Below are 13,384 nucleotides of genomic sequence, written 5' to 3'. Positions count from 1 at the left end.
GTATTGGGGCCAGTTCTGTTTAGTATTTTTATCATTTATCTGGAAGAGGGGATCGCGTGAACCCTCAGTAAGTTTGCAGACAACACCAAGTTGGGGGGGAGTGTTGATCTGCCAGAAGATAGGAAGGCTTTGCAGAGGCATCTGGACAGGCTGGGTTAATGGGTCGAGGCCAATGGGATGAAGTTCAACAAGGCCAAGTACCAGGTCCTGCGCTTAGGTCACAACAACCCCATGCAGCGCTACAGGCCTGGGAAAGAGTGGCTGGAGAGCTGCCCAGCAGAAAAGAACCCACGGGTGTTGGTCAACCGCCGGCTGAATATGAACCAGTAGTGTGCCCAGGTGGCCAAGAAGGCCATTATTACAAGGAAGTGATTGTCCCTTTGTTCTTGACACTGGTGAGGCTCCACCTTGAGTACTGTATCCAGTTTTGGGCCCCTCACTACAGGTAAGACATTGAAGTGCTGGAGCATGTCCAGATAAAAGTAGTGAAGCTGGTGAGGGGTCTGGAGCACAAGTCTTATGAGGAGTGGCTGAGGGAGCTGGGGTTGTTTAGCCTGGAGAGAAGGAGGCTGAGGGGAGACCTTATCCCTCTCTGAAAGGAGGTTGTAGTGAGGCGAGCGTCAGTCTCTTCTCCCAAGTAACAAGTGATAGGACAAGATGAAATGGCCTCAGGTTGCACCAGGGGAGGTTTAGGATGAATATTAGGAAAACTTTCTTCACCGAAATGGTTATCAAGCATTAGAACAGGCTGCCCAGGGAACTGGTTGAGTCACCATCCCTGGAAGTATTTAAAAGACTTGTAGATGTGGTGCTTGGGGACATGGTTTAGTGGTGGTTTTGGCAGTGCTAGGTTAATGGTTAGACTTAAGGATCTTAAAGGTCTTTTCCAACCTAAATGATTCTATGATTCTAGGTATCATGGAATGTAAACATTTGTGGTTTAATGGTATATTGTGTAAGAGGAATGGTGTTGCAACAGGGACTTGCTTTAAGTCTAGGAATGCGGTTTATACACAGTCTAACTGCATCAAATGCACTTTTTAAACTCTCTCTGAGTAAGTATTAAGGCTCTGGAAGCAGTCCAGTTCCATTTCTTAGAACTGATCGTTTCTCTAAGTCGAAGTCATTTGTGGGGACCAACAATATTACCAAGACCCTGATTGAGCCGGTTCTTATGACAGATAATTTACAGACCTTTAGCACTTTGCAACCTACTCATTTTCAGCCTGGAAGAGAAAATAAGAACCACATTTTTTCATATAACAGTATATCACACAGCCCTTTGAATCTTCCATTACTGAGGAGTTCATGCTATAGAAATGCTCACAGATAAACCACACTTACCTCCCTGTTACTCTTAGAGAAGGTAAATGCTAAGGAATATGGCCCTTCAATTCCCAAAAGCACTTTTTCAAAGTGCTCTAGCATTCACTTCCTGCTCCTGGGGAAACATTTGAAAACACAGTCTTTACTTACTCCTCTCTTCCTAGTATTTATAGCTGAGAAAGTGGGACATTCTTTTAATAAGCAATTAAGACACTAAGAGTACTCCTCTGACCCACCCTTCCTAATGTTTCCTGAACAGAAGCACACGCCAGGTGTTCATTATTATAAAGACATCTTTTCCATGGATACCCAGGTCCGTAATGGATAAGAGTATGCAACAACAATAGCAGAGCCAATCCTTTTATTAGGCCATTGGTCAAAAGCATCAACAGACCAGAAATCAGGGCACAGAGTATGCCTCCAGTTATTTCTGTGGCTATGTTCGCATATACACTTCTATTCAATCAGGCTTCTGAATATCAAGGAAAAGCAAAATATATTAATCCAAGAGGCTTTGAAAAATAATGAATAAAAACCACACCTGTTGATTTTCAAATTCTGCCCCAGGGCATTAAGAAAACAAAAGGCATATTTGTGCTCAGCTGCGAAGGCTGCCAGCAATAGCAGCTTTCAGTTGGCTAATGTTCCTGTAGGGCTTTCTTCCACTTCCCACCCTCTTTCTCTGTTAATATTTTAGCATTCATAGTGTGTGAGAATTTGATAAATAGATGCAGAGACTTCATTCCTACCTATGAAGCAGAGATTACAGAGTCAGAGATGGTACAAGTGTCTTCAGGCCACTTTACGAAGTCACTTTAGCCCTGATTTCTATGACAACTGTGACCAAAAAAAGTTGCAGGATATTCCTGTGTTTCTTCTGTTCCTAGCACCACTGCTGAAATTGAGGAGCACATGATTTACTTTAATGTGAGGTGACAAAAGTAGTAAAGAGAACACGTGACACTAACAGCAAAGAACTAAGCCAAGAAGATTTTACTTTTTTATACAATTTGTATTTAATGATGTCCAAAATGAACAGACAGAAGAGACCAACAAAATGACTATAAGAACGCAGACTGGATTTTACTCAGATGTTGGGAACCTTTAAACAGTTCTTGAAAGCATGCATTCACACAGTGCTGAGTTCAAGCTAATAAATCCTTATTTTTTTTTCCCCCCCTTTTTTATTCTCTAATTTGCTGTGCATTTAAACAGCCAGCTGGCCATTCACTCACTCCACTCTTCTGAGAGAAGCGAAGAGCAGAAATTAGAAAAGCAAGAGCACCATTAGTAAAAGTCTGAAACCACTGCATTGTCAAAGCAAGCCACATCTGCACAAGTGAAAACCACTGTAAATCAACAGTCCCTACATAACAAAAAGTAGTTATGGTTTATACGCATTGTACCTATTTCTGGGTTAAATGCCCTCATTAGATTAAAGGAGATAAATCTCCAATTTAAAAAATAATACATATATATAAAATTATGTTTTATATATTATATAAAAATATATGCACAATTATATATAGACATTTTTATATATGTATCAGATACTAGATAAACAGTACATCTACTGAAATTAATATGCTGTAAAACTCTTCAGTGCCAGTGCAAACAGAAAGGCCCTGAGAGCCAGTAAGTGCAAGTTTGATCACCGAGTCACCTACAACTGTTTGCCAACCAATCTTCACCTGACATTTAACTCTGTTTACTGTGTGTCTCGTCATCTCTACTCTCTATGACCTCTTTTATCCTGATCTTCTAACCAGTGCTGCATCTTTTACCATCTCCCCAATATATCTTCATGCAAGACCTACATTTGGCTTAACAGGAAAACCTGAATGCACTTTTCATAGAATCATAGAATTGTTTGGGTTGGAAGGGACCATTAAAGACCATCTAGTCCAACCCCTTGCAATGAGCAGGGACATCTTCAGCTAGACCAGGTTGCTCAGAGCCCCATCCAACCTGACCTTGAATGTTTCCAGGGATGAAGCATTGACCACTTCTCGGGGCAACCTGTGCCAGGGTTTCACCACCCTCAGTGTAAAAAATGTCTTCCTTATATCTAGTCTAAATGTTCCCTCTTCTAGTTTAAAGCCATTACCACTTGTCCTATTGACACAGACCCTGCTAAAAAGTTTGTCCCCGCCTTTCCTGTATATCCCCCTTAGGTACTGGAAGGGGCTATAAGGTCTCCCCAGAGTCTTCTCTTCTCGAGGCTAAACAACCCAAACCTTCTCAGCCTGTCCTCACAGACGAGGTGCTACAGTCTTCTGTTTGTCTCTGTGGCCTCCTCTGGACCTGCTCCAACAGGCCCACATCCTTCTTATGCTGGGGGTGCCAGAGCTGGACACAGTACTCCATGTGGGGTCTCACCAGGGCAGAGTAGAGGGGAAGAGTCACCTTCTTCCACATGCTGGCCACAAAAAGCTGGGCTCGTCCGGGATTTGAACCCGGGACCTCTCGCACCCTAAGCGAGAATCATACCCCTAGACCAACGAGCCGCTGTAAGTTTGGCTGCATATCTTCTTGTTACTGCCTCTTTCTCTCCCTACAGTAGTATATTTTCCTTTGCGACTCAAATTGCAAATTCTTAGAACCGACAGTCAGCCAAATTCCTCCTTCTGAACCACAATTTGGTTTTGGCAACAACCCTACATGAAAGACTGAACATATGTAAAAGCAGAACAGTAAGGCTTCTTTTAAGACTGACCGTTTTTTTCCCCCGTTGCCTCAGCCTGTTTCCCACCTCTGGCTGAAACACTGCTCCTGCACACAGCTTGGCCTCCCGAGCCCTCCTTTCCCCTCATCTGGCACCTCAAACCCACCACTTTGGCCAGGTGACCCTCCTGGAGTCCCTTAATTGACACTTCCCTTTTTGCACGACATTTACATCCTAGGTTTTGAAATCTCTTCACATTTTGTCCTTGCAGCCCTTTGCTCTCCACATTTTCCACTTCCATCTCTCAACAAACAGACGTCCTTCATCTTCCATGCTGGGATCTCTTCCTTTATTTCACTGCCCTCCTTTCATTGTTAGTTCTCAATTTCAGACTGTAGCCTCTATTTTTTTTAAATTTCTGCTGATAATTATCTGCATGCATACAGTTTTTCTCATCTTGTCCTATCTCCTATTTTCTGCTGGTTTGTTTCCATTTTTTTAGGCTTCTCAGTCATGATTCTTATTTGAGTAATTCAGACATTAAATGTGACAAGTTATATCCTAGAATATCCAAACTTACTCCGTTTATTCTCAGCGGGAGTTAAAGCTGCATCTAAGCAGACCAAAAGCACCGAGACTGCTTTAGCACAAGACGTTTCAGCCCAAAGGGCAGCTTCTATTTTTCAGATTTTACGGAGGAATATGTAACAATTCAGCAACTAGAGTTTCAAGGTGCTTACCAGCAATTTGACAGGTGTGGAGAATGAGATTAAAGGAGTGCAATTTGAAGAAAACTCTTAAATGCCTCCTATGTTCAGCTTTTGAAACTAATACCAAAGTCACTTGTGATCAAAGTGCTGCTGAATCAGCACTTTAGTTCCATGAAGCATTTGTCTGAAAGCCCTTCTACACATTCCCTTGTGCTAATAGGTGCGAAAGCTATACGACGTATTCACAAAAATCACAAATTTGGTTTCCTGGTTCAGTCAGAAATGCCTGAAGGAAAAGGCATTTTATATGCAGCACAAGTGAGTCGCCATGTAGAGCTATGGCAAAGGCCAGTTTAATCCCACGTGGGGCAACACTTCAAACTTGGTGAGCAGCTTAATGACTGGTTGCTTCTAAATGCAACTTGATAAATTTATTAGATCTGTATAACCCAGCTGTCTGATGGCTGTGTTAACTATTAAGTATAGAGGTTTTATTTTCCAGTCTTATGTTCCAACAAGTCAAAATGAAAAGAAGTTGGTCTGCAATATACTAACTCCTTGAGTACTTGCTGCCATGTATTTTCACACACCCTGTTAATAACACCAGCACTAAGTATGAGTGTTACATACCCACTCCTGAATGAATAGCTCTAAACCTATTATAATTAGGGAAATATTTTTCCCATTTCTTTACTCATTTCCTGCAGAAAGCTGCTGTAAGCTTACAGGAAACAACAATGTTTAGAAAAACAAAAAATCTTAAGAATTGAAAATAAGTTCAGAGAAATACATCATATGTAACAGATGCCTGGAATTTCAGGCGTCGACTCATCCACCCAACAAGCACTAAAGAATCTGCTTGCCCTCAAATACTTCAATGGAGAGGGATGGGCTAAGGACATACTTGAATGTCTTCCTGAACTCCAGTCCTAGGGACCCCATCTTAAAGAGGAATAGTTCAACCCATTAAATCCATTAAGAGCATTATAAATTCTGAACAGGCTTTTGTTTGATAACTAAAATTTTGAAGGCACCTTCAAGTATCTAGGTTTCTAAAACCATGCTGTGAGACACACATGAGACATACTCATTTTCCCTCCAAATGTTGGTAAAACAACATTGTCTAATAATAAAAAACAAATGACTTTTAACTTTAAATAAATCATTACCTACTGACTGACAGTAGCTAATTTTAATATAAATGAGTAATTACGACATGCAAGTCATGATGACTGCCTAGGATATCCACTTGGCTTGGACAGGCATGAGTAAGGTACCCATTTTAAAGCTGCTGCAAAAAACAACTTCTGAACTCTGACTTTAAGTTCTTCACTTCGGCAATGTTTATTTTTAGAAAGCGTATCAATGGTCACCATCCTTTGCCTTGATGTCATTTCTAGAACAAGATATTGCATTCATTGTTTGGGGGGGGAGAAACGTTTTTATTTAACAGAAAATGACCAGTGAGGATGTTCAGTTCACTGATAGCTTAGGGATGCTACAGTATTCCACACTTAATAGAAAGGGAAAAAGAGTAGTCAAAGGCAGAAATTCCATTGTGCAAAAAAGGTCAACAGCTTTTATTGTTAACATTTCCTGTAGTCACTGTTACTTTAAAACTAAACATTACACATGACTTATTCTACCAGAGACTAAAGGCTTCTTTTATGCAAATCCACTTGAAATCACTGACATTTATCTTCATAAAAGCTCACGGACCTTAACCCCCTAGGAGGAAACAACTGTAGAACTAGAATGAAGTCCAAAAAGAACAAAAACAATGGTTTGGCAACTATCATTATGACTCAGAGAAAATTTATTAAGCACATCAAAGCCAAAGCTTTTCATAGCAAAAAGAAATGCTAAGAATACATAAGTACATGCCTACAGGAATATTTCTTCAAAAATAACAGTAGGCTGTACTAGTACTATAGGACTAAAGACACTATTGCATTAATAAAAATATCCTAATGACTAAACCTCAGTATTTACCAAATAACATCATAAGTAAAGCAAGTATTTATTTCTACATGGTGCATAAAAAGTAAAAACAGTAACAATAATAAACTCAAAAAGGAGTTCCGCATTAAATAGGAATTTCATTATCTCCCTTCCATTAACTTATTTTAAAAGAGAGAAGTGGTTTATGACTAACCCAACATATTATTTTTTTTTGCTCTGCCAAGTTGCTCAGTCTTTGCTCATAAGAATAACAAATCTCCTCCTCAAATACCATGTGCATGAATAGGTTTTAACCATCTGAAGCTTTATATTACAGCCATCTTTGATACCAGGATTCTGATGCCATGACCTCCAAGCTCCATGGGTACGGTCTTATTTTGAAAGTGGATCATCTTGACATTATCTTTAGAATCACTGTCTTGTAACTCAATTCACTGAGTTTGTAAAAGCAATTTAAAAAACCAACCAAACAAAACACTATTAGCCTTGCAAACACATACTACTAAAACATAGGACCCAAACAGAATCTTTCCTCAAAAAAAAAAAAAAAAAAAAAAATCCCAGAGGATTACTGTTGTTATTGTTAGAAGTACCACCACAGTCATTTCAGTCAACACTAACTGGCTAGTGGTCTAATTTGTATTAAACAATATTTTTTTTCCTGAGTTTGAATAATCTCTTATTCTTTCTTTCAGTTTGATTTTCTAGCAACAATACAAACCAACCATAATTGACTAAACATGAAAACACAAAAGCCTCTAATACTTGAAACAAAGGATAAATGCCCAAACCCTCCAAGTGCTTTGCCTCCTAATTCCTCATTTGTCTTATTAAATAAGACATTCATGCCTAAATAGCTTGCCTGATTCAACAGTTGCCATCATTTCACTCTTTCTACAGAAGATCCTCCAAGGCAAGTAAGTCTGAGGGTTTGGTTTTTTTAATTAAGCTGATCATAGAATAAACAAGATTTTTAAAAACAGCTACAAATAAAAGTAAAAGCAAGCATTACCATGTATTTAAACTTTTCCTTTTGACAAATTTCTGAGGTTTATTATATAAACAAGCTCTCCTCCTTAAATGTGTGCTTTCATTAGCTTCTGCACTCAGTGCCATACATTATATCAAGCAGACAATCAAAGGAACCGTAAGTATCTAGCAATCCTGGATCAGATTAAGCCATCAAGTGCTGCAAGCAGGCAGCCCCACGAGGCAAGCAGGCCTGGTCAGTGGGCAATGGCTGCTTGGAACCTGCCTAAAGGGACTTCAGCTTTTTCCCACTATTAGAGCAACTAACACTTGGGTATTTGCACATGTAGTGTTAATTCCCAAGCTGCTAGCCTTTTCCCTAGCTACTGCGCTTCTTGGGTGACATTATAAAACTGCGTTATCTCTCTGTTGGCAAAGCGAACAGGGTAAGCAAATCATTCTCTGCCTCAGGAAAATAAAAGGATCTTAGAGAGAAAAAGAGCTGTGAGGAAAAGCTGTCAAAAGGAGAAAAACCCAGTAATCCTACTATGTAAAAGAACGCTTGACGCCATTTCAGTTTCTCACGGTGTCAGGTTCATCCCTGGTACAACTTCAGCATGAAAGATCTGATCAGTCTTTAAAAGTCACACTCAGCTTTCTGGGATAAAACAAACACAGTCTATAGGCCATTCTAGATAACCAATGTTTATCCCCTTGTTTCTGTAAATACAGACCCCAGGGAAGATATGCTAATATTCTAGAGAGTGCAAATGCTGGCACAGTGACTAATATAAGCTATCTGAAAGGGTAAAACTGGAATATTTTAAATGGTAATCGTTGCACAGTATTTTACTAATATTACAAAAGATAACAAGAAAATAATCAATGTAGTTGGGAAATTACTGAATTTGATTAGCCTAATGATTTAGAGAAAGTAAGTATATAAGAATATATTTACAGCAACACGATTTGTTCAAAATATCCAGGCTATCACCGTATGTCTTTGAAAAATCCCAACACCCATGACACGCATACCCACCCCCAAATGCAGCCCAAACCACACCTAAACACCACCACCACAACATAATTCAGAGTCAAATGGAACAATTGCAATTTACTCAGCAGAAAAACTCTCAACCAGATAGAGGTTATTACCAACAAGAAAAACTGGTGTTTTGTTCAATTCCCGTTCCCTCTAAGTGTAAGCCTCTGGTATTGTCACTGTTTTTTCTAGGATCTGCTGCATATTTGAAAAAGTTACTTAGTGGAAATACTTTAAATTATGAATGTTATGTACCACTATTATTAAACAACCAAATTTAATGCTGTTTCCATGCTACAGCTGAGTATTTTACTTACCATATACATTTTTCCACTAACTGAATCTACTGTAGAGAGAAACCTCTCTCTTCTGCAACTGAGGTAACGGAACTGGAGGAGGGAAATAACCCAGCCCCTAGTTGTGCTATGTAATCAAAACTGCCACTTCTAATTAAATTGCTGGCAAAGCGCTGGGGAAATAGTACCACTGTTACACCAAATTTATAAAACAGAAATTCATTACTCACATACTGTATTTGCCTACAGCCCTTTCAGCTAATTCCAAGAGCTCACAGCTAGTACGCGTACTGAACAGCTCTGAGAAATGGAAAGGCTCTGTACTTTCACTTTGCTTCTAAAACATCCGCAAGAACTGACACAGAACGCGTTGATAACACACGAAAGCACATCTCAGCAATTTCTGCTTCTTCCCCATACAGCTCATCAGTTTCAAACCCAAATCCACATTTTAGTGCCTTTCACCACCTGTCACACAGCTGGATGTATTCCAGTTTCTAGGGCAGAAAAACCTCTGGCAGTATTCTTTCAGCTGCCTATGGCCTTTGAGAGAAAAGTCTGTGACAGGAAGACAGCTTATAAAATAAACTCTTCAGAATAATTCATTAACAGAGAAAGCTCAGTAGGTGAGGAAAATCTCATACAGATTTCTTTAAAATCAGTCCCCTCCAAGACAAATGACTACTGTATCACACCAGGATCCTCTGCAGACATCAGGTACAAAAATGGGCAGGACCAATTTAAAGTTTCTCTTTTTACTTGGGTCTTCCTCATAAGCTTCTTACTGAGATCGAATCGTTTGCCATTTACTCTGCTGTCTTCTTACAGGGTGGAAACCACTCAGAAACCTTCCCTCTTACCCAAGGGTTCCTACTCTAAGGCACCTAGGATGCAGTGCTTGCCTTCCACTGAAGATCTAAACATCCTCTAAAGCAAGGCTGCAGCTGCAGACAGAGCAGGGTCCTAGCTCAGCATCACTTCTGTCACATCTCTGCTGGTCAGAATAATGCAAGTCCTTAAGGCCCAGCCAAAGAATGTTGGGCCAGACACAAAGATGACTTACTGCATCATTGCTACCTCAGAAAATTACCATCTAAACCTAGAGACAACCAGGTGCATTCTCACCTGTACAGCAGCAAAATTTAAGTGTTCAAGCAAAGACTGGGGCATCAAGCAGCCCCCACCTCCTGCCTAATGCTCACTGTGCTCTAGAAACTGCTACTGAAGCCACCTCATGAATCTGATCCACTTTAATTTTTCTAGAGCATATTTAGTATCTACCAACTTTTAAAGTGTTGTTGTGAATGTTTTCACTTTTTTTTGTTTTGGTATTTCAGCTACTAACAGCTAGGGCACTCCCAAAGGAAAAAGAGATTTACTGTCCTCCTTAGATCAAATGCATTCATAGCTCTATACCACTCAGTAGAAAGACATTATTTGAGCTGGACTTCTCTCAGTGTTCCACCAAGAGTGAAATCACCATGGAGGTTACAAGAAACAGCAAGCAAAAGGCAAAAATACTTTGTTGCTGCTGCTGCTGCCTTTTACTTAAGAAGCAGAGATATCTATGCTGCTGCTTTTTTTCTTCCCCTCAGGACTACATATCAAACTTTATACTAACCAGTAAAAAGAGGGGAAAAAAACCACACCCCCACCTTATGAAGTCCTGAGCACCAGAATCCAAACGTGTTCTCTTAAGCATCTGAACCATGGAGCTACAAAAGCTGTTATATCCTTCCCACGTCCAGGACTGTAAGCGCTCCTTCCTCCCCTGCCCCCAGTGTCACAGCTTCAGTTGGTTAATGTCCTCATGCCAGCCCCGACTATAACCTCACTGTTAGATAGAAAATGAAAATGAGCCAGGCTGGAGAAATTGGCTGGCAGGAACCTCACTCATGGTGTTCAACAAGGGGAAGTGCAGAGTCCTGCACGTGGGGGAGTATCAAACCCAGGCACCAGGACACGCTGGGGCCCAAGAGGCTGGAAAGCTGCTTTGCAGAGAAGGACCCAGGGGTTCTGGTGGACACCAAGCTGAACACAAGTCACCACCTTGCAGGGAGGGCTAACAGTGTCCTGGGCTGCATGAGGAGGAGCATTGCCAGAAGGTCAAGGGAGGGAATCCTTCCCCTTTACTCCTCACTCCAGGTGAGGCCCCACCTGGAGTGCTGTGTCCAGTTGTGGGCTCCTCCGTATGACAGTGTCGAGGAGCTACTAGCAAGAGTCCAGTGAAGAGCCACAAAGATGACGAAGGAACTGTATCCTTCTATGAGGAAAGGCTTGAGAGAGCCGCGACTGTTTAATCTAGAGAAGCAACAGCTCAGGGATGATTTCTCAGCATGCAGAAATATCTGAAGTGAAGGTGTAACAAAGGTGGAGCCAAGCTCTTTTCAATGGTGCCCAGAGCCAGGACCAGAATCAACAGGTACAAACTGAAACACAGGAGGTTCCCCCTGAACAGCAGTAAATAATTCTTTACTGTGAGGGTGACTAAGCACTGGCAGAGGTTGCCCAGGGAGACTGCAGAGTTTCCATCTTTGGAGCTATCCAAAAGCCACCTGAACATGGCCCTGGTCAGCCCGCAGTAGGTGGTCCTGCTTGAGCAGGTCCAGATGACCTTCCACCGTCAGCCATTCTGTGATTCTGTAAGCCCTCAGTGTGAAGAAAGCCTAGATGCTGGATATACCACACCAGCTGACTGTTACAAACATTTGGATTCGGTGTCTTCCAACACAAGTGCTTCAAATGGAGATTATGATCCTCATGCCTTCAACAAACAGTTGTAGACGTTTTCCAGACAGGGTTCCAAAGTCTGGATTGATATTAAACCAAGCTCTTCAATACCAATTTCAAAAGACCCACCACAGGAACTAGTAAGAGCACATGCATTCCTAAAGCCCTCTCACCTCTCAGTACATCAAGATTCCCTTGTACAGCCTAGTAGATGCTTCCTACATATCTTCTTGTGCTTAAGAATCACAGAATCACATGGGGTTGGAAGGGACCTCTGGAGATCATCTAGTCCAACCCCCATGCCAAAGCAGGTCCACCTAGAGCAGGTTGCACAGGAACTTGTCCAGGTGGGTTTTCAATGTCTCCAGAGAAGGAAACTCCACCACCTCCCTGGGCAACCTATTCCAGTGCTCTGCCACCCTCAAAGTAAATAAATTCCTCCTCATGTTTAGGTGGAACTTCTTACATTCAAGTTTGTGCCCATTTTCTCTTGTCCTGTCAGTGGGCACCACTGAAAAAAGACTGGCCTCATCCTCTTTACACCTACCCTTTAAGTATTTATAAGCATTGATCAGAATCCCCCTCAGTCTTCTCTAGACTAAAAAGACTCAAGTCCCTCAGCCTTTCCTCATAAGAGAGATACTCCAGACCTCTAATCATCTTTGTAGCCCTCTGCTGTACCTTCTCTAGCAGTTGCCTGTCCTTCTTGACCTGGGGAGCCCAGAACTGGACACAGTACTCCAGATGGGGCCTCACTAGTGCAGAGTAGAGGGGGGCGATAACCTCACTCGACCTGCTGGTCACACTCTTCCTGATGCACCCCAGGATGCCATTGGCCTTCTTGGCCACAAGGGCACATTGTCGGCTCATGGTCATCCTCTTGTCTCCAAAGTCTTTCTCCTCAGAGGTGCCCTCCAGCAAGTCAGCACCCAACCCGTACTAGTGCACAGGGTTATTTTTCCCCAGGTGCAGCACCCTACACTTCCCTTTATTGAAGTAGATCAGGTTCCTCTCTGCCCAACTCTCCAGCCTGTCCAGGTCTCGCTGTATGGCAGCACAGCGTTCTGGTGTGTCAACCACCCCTCCCAGTTTTGTATCGTCAGCAAATTTGCTGAGAGTACATTCCATCCCTTCATCCAGGTCATTGATGAATATATTGAATGCAAAGAACGCAAAGAAGTTTCCTGCTTAGGTAATTTTTACTTTATTAACACCACCCTGACCAATCTGCCATGAACTTCCTGCTCTGAGATTTCCAAATTAATTGTAGTCACTCCACACCTTTATACATCATATTATTTTCTGATGGCTTAGGTAACCACATGTCAAAGAAAGCTATCTATTAGCTAAACTGGATATCCATCATGACAAGAATCTCACTGTCAAGGAGACCAGGAGTAGGTTGATAGCAGAAAAAAAAATGGAATTCCCCAAACTATGGTGTAGACAGATATTGATTTCTGGCACTTACTGTTGTACCTTCTTAGTACAACATACAGCAGTATCTACCACAAATACAGCTGACCAGATTTTCCTCTGGATTCTAGAGCAATCGCCTTTTTGCTCCTCAGGCAACATAAAGAAAGAGTGTCTGCAAATAAGCAGGAAATTTCCTTTTAAAAAGACAGCTCTCTGTTTCCATCTTTGCTCCTAGTGTTTGCTTAAATGAATGTATCAATGATGA

At 41.5% G+C, this 13,384-nt stretch overlaps 1 protein-coding gene and 1 non-coding gene across 13 annotated transcripts in view; both read right to left on the bottom strand.

Annotated features, from left to right (window-relative positions):
* Nucleotides 1–13,384, bottom strand: part of CAMK2D (calcium/calmodulin dependent protein kinase II delta) — a 160,575-nt gene that overhangs the window by 108,886 nt on the left and 38,305 nt on the right. The gene's annotated exons all lie outside the window — the stretch shown is intronic.
* TRNAP-AGG (transfer RNA proline (anticodon AGG)) lies at nt 3,762–3,833 on the bottom strand. The gene has a single exon. It is a non-coding gene; the product is annotated as a tRNA-Pro (tRNA).

The sequence above is a fragment of the Numenius arquata genome, chromosome 10 (genome assembly GCF_964106895.1).
Source record: "Numenius arquata chromosome 10, bNumArq3.hap1.1, whole genome shotgun sequence".
NCBI classification, from domain to species: domain Eukaryota; kingdom Metazoa; phylum Chordata; class Aves; order Charadriiformes; family Scolopacidae; genus Numenius; species Numenius arquata.
This window is presented reverse-complemented; position numbering and strand designations above follow the sequence as displayed.